Here is a 4,349-nt window from a genome sequence, read left to right on the forward strand (position 1 = left end):
CCTCCACCTTACCAAACATGATATCCTTCTCCAGTGACTGGTCCCTCCTGACAATACATCCGACGTATGATAGATGAAGTCCTGGCCTCCAATGAGCACTCTGGCTGTACTTCTTTCAACACAGATCTGTTGGTTCTTTTGGCAGCCCATGGTACTTTATAGAATATTTTAATTAAATTAAGATTTTATTAGGTGTTATATGGGCCCAAATATAAAAAGTATGACAGGTATACAGTGAAAAGTCTCCCTCCTGCTGCTGTACCCAAGCTATTCAATTTCCCTACAGGCAGCACCATTATTAGTTTCTGGTCTATCCTTTCTCAGATCTTTTGTCTAACATGAACAATTAAATCTCAATTCATTTCCATTTCACTAAGAATGGGGTTCTTACTGACATCTTTTGCATGGAGGAAGGGGCAGGGATTAATCTTGTCTTCCCTTTGTGGTTTTCTGTTTTGATCTCCATCTTTAGACATGTAAAGTTGCTCTGAATCCATTTTATCCTCTAGAGATCAGTTTCCAGAGAGCAGCTAGCAATGTAACAAAGTCTTTTCATGAAGCCACAATAAAGGTGTACTGGGGCAGAAACTTTTTGAGTTATTTTCCATCCTTATCTCAAATATTATTAATCTTCAAAGTTACTATGGGGAAAGATTTCTCTGGCTTGATAGCAAGAGATAAAAATCTTAGTTTGTTGTTCCTCACTCCAGCTGTGGAATCTGTTTCTTTACTGTTAACATCTCTTCTCTGCAACCTGAAAAAATGTCTCCCCACACTCTAAAATTCACTGCCAATGAAAAGAACTTTCTACTTTTTATTCCTCCCCACTCCTTGTCCTCACCAGGATTGACAGAAAGCCCTGGAGTGGGTTCAAGGGCAGGGTGGATTTAGAGAAGTGTTTTACTACAGGATTGCCTGGATTCTTCCTTTTGGGGGTCCAGAATTTACTCACTTCCTGAGCTGCTCATTGCTTCTTTTCTTCTTCTTTTTTTATAGTTGTTGTTAAGTGCCGTCGAGTCAGTTCCGACCCATAGCGACCCTGTACAGGGTTTCCAAGGCTGTAAATCTTTATGGGAGCAGAAAGCCTCATCTTTCTCCCGCAGAGACCTTAAGGGTCGCAGCCTGACTCTTAACTACTATGCTATCAGAGCTCCTTGATAGTATCCCTTTTTTCTGGACTCCTGGTGTGCTGCTATAAGTTGGAACTGACTCGTTGGCGCTTAACAACAACAGCATCCCTTCTTCTGGACTCCTATTGTGGTGCTGTAGGATAAGCACTGGACTGCTCACCACAGGTCGGTGGTTCAATTTCACCAGCTGCTCCTTGGAAATATCATACAGGTTTGCTATGAGTCAAACTGACTTGATGACACTTAATAACAACAATTACATCCTTTCTTCTGCTTACCCACATGGTTATTTGGGGATGTGCCATGTTAGTTCAAATGTGATTTAGACCCAGGTCACAAGATAAACACTAGATCTAACATGGTTAATCAGAATTTCTTCCCAGAGGCATCAGACTTTGGTCTGAGACTCAAGCCAGCATCTTTCCAAACATATGAACTTTCTGATAACATGTAAAATTCAAGAGTGTTGTGTTATATTTTTTGTTACAAAAGTGGAAGAATAGAGGCCGATGATCTGAAGAGAGAGAGAGAGAAAAGAAAAGTATCAAAGCTCTAAGATGGAAGATTCCAGCATTCCAGCCTTTAGGTTTAGCTGTTGCTACCCTTGCTTCCTATGTGGCACTTCAATTTCTTTTCACATAACTTAGTTCAAGTTGGGTTTCTGTTACTTGCAGACCCAAATCTAACAAGTATTGAAAGACATGGCATCAAGAACCAACCCTCATTCTACCAGATGAGACTTGGACATCTTGTACGATTCCCTACAACATTTTATGCTTTCTGTGGTTTAGAAGTGTATACTCTTTTAAAATTATACTCAGATCATGTATCTAAGTGAAATACTTACCTGAAACAAATTTTCTTTCATGAATGTTGTGTTACTGTAGACTGTCATTGATAATTTGCTTATGTGGCAGGAAAAATGTCTTTTGATAGGCTAGGGAAAAAAAGATCCCAACTCAAGCATATTCTGTAAAGAGTCTTCTATTGAGACTTAAACAGGACAAGGACAAAATCAAGCCAATCAGCCCAGAAGAGAGGAACCATCAGCATGTGCATAGTACAGAGGTTGAAATGGATTTACAATGTGGAATTCCTTATATATGATTAGTCATAATTGCAGTTAAATGCTATCGAGTTGGTTCTGACTCATAGTGACTCTGTATAGGATTTTTCAGGAGTGGTTGGTGAGTTTGAACCGCCAATCTTGTGGTTAACACTGCTTTGTGGTCAAGTAGCTCTGGTAGTGTAGTGGTTACGAATCAAGTTGCGGGCTGCAAGGTCAGCAGTTCAAAACTACCAGCTGTTTCCGTGGGAGAAAGAGGAGGCTTTCTGCTCCCATAAAGATTTACAGCCTCGGAAACCCTGTACAGGGTCACTATGAGTCGGAACCGACTCCACGGCACATAACAACAACAACAACTTACACTGTAGCACCACATTAGGGGACAAAGAAAATTACCACCATTATCATGACTGGTGCCCAATCAGTGTTGCAGGTAGGTCTACAGAAGTGGGGAAGGACTATGATCAGAACACAAACAACACTGAAGATTGAAGTTTACAGGGTTGGTTCTAGGGCTTCAATCACCTGATTCATGACCATGCAGTCCTGAGTTATAGCTACAATGACCCCACCTTTTAGATAATATGAGGCTATTTTCAGATAAGAACACACCCAATTTCCTGGTTCACCATGAAAGCCTGGGGGACTGGGGGCAAAACTACCCCTCTCTGGACTTCCCAAACAAAACCTCACTCTGACTCTCAGAGACCCAAGGTCTGCTCCCTGGGTTTCCAAGACCATAAATCTTTACAGATGCAGCCAGCTTCATCTTTCTCCAATGTTGGGTTAGCAGCCCAACAGTAAATCTCTTTCAAACACTCTTCCTGAAGGGCAAACCTGTACCTCTCTAGATTCGTCTGAGAGTTATCATAACCACACTGCTGATTTATGGTCAGAAAGAACTTACATAGCATCTGAACTTGTTTCAAGACTCAAAATGGAGTTAAGACTCCCGCTGTAAACCATAGTGTTCACAAACTCAATGCTATACAATTCCTTAGCAGTACTCAGAGAAAAGCTACCTACCGATTCTCTTGGGTGGATAAAAACCTAAGCCTATGAAGGAAATTGGAATCCTGTTGTGGCACTGTGGGTTAATGCACAGTACTGCAAAATCAGTTTGAACTGCAAGGTTGGAGGTTCAAGCTCACCAGCTGCTCCTTGGAAGCCCTATACAGGGTAGCTATGGGTTGGAACTGACTCTATGGCACTCAACAACAATAAATGAAGGAGATTATGGTAAATGCTTCTAAAAGAAATACCTCAAGGTTAAGTAGGAATCCCTCCTCTCCATCCCTGCTCCCATCTCCACTACCTTCTCCCTCAGCGATCTAGAAGCAGAGGAAACTTCGAGCTCCTGAGAGGCAACAAGATTCCAGGGGGGAAATGAGGCAATGGTAGGCAAACAGTCTGCTTGGACAACTGAGCTGAGATTTGCATGCTCTAGGGAAGCAAGGAAGTAGTAGAAGATGCCCATGATCTTATTCATATCAGGAACAAAGGCAGAGGAAGGCTGATCTTCCCATCCTGATCTCAGATTTCACTTGTGAAAAGGACCATAATTCTGGATACCTCAGTGGACACTCATATAGACATAGAACTGGAGGATGAGATGGACACCACCTTCACACCCCCACCAATGCCTTAAGTCCACGGGAGCCTCTTGAAAATTAAGAAAAATCTTGAGAAACAAGGCCCAATTCATTAAGAGTAAGTTTATACCATTTTAGCAGAACGTAAGCTGGAAAGAGAAACTAAGTGGAATTTTAGAAAAATAAACCTACATTTTGTGCTCACTTGAGTTTCTGGACTAAGATTCATATATTGATATTAATCATTATGCTGCGTTATTTTATATTTTAGAGTAAACAAAATATTCCCAAACATAATTACATTCAGTTAAAATCTGTTTTGATAAACAAAGAAACTTATTTGTTTTATTCACAATAACTAAAAACTATAGAGCACTTTCACTGCACCAAGAACTTCACACTAAGGACTTTACATTATTATATTCAATATCTATAATTACCTTCCTCCAACACTGATGCCATGTTTTTCTTTATATAACACAGCTTCTCGGATTATTTGCTCAGCATACAGATTGAATAAGTATGGAGAAATAATATAACCCTGTCGCACACCTTTCTTAA

This window comes from Chrysochloris asiatica, unplaced genomic scaffold, assembly GCF_000296735.1.
Source record: "Chrysochloris asiatica unplaced genomic scaffold, ChrAsi1.0 scaffold00010, whole genome shotgun sequence".
Taxonomy (NCBI): domain Eukaryota; kingdom Metazoa; phylum Chordata; class Mammalia; order Afrosoricida; family Chrysochloridae; genus Chrysochloris; species Chrysochloris asiatica.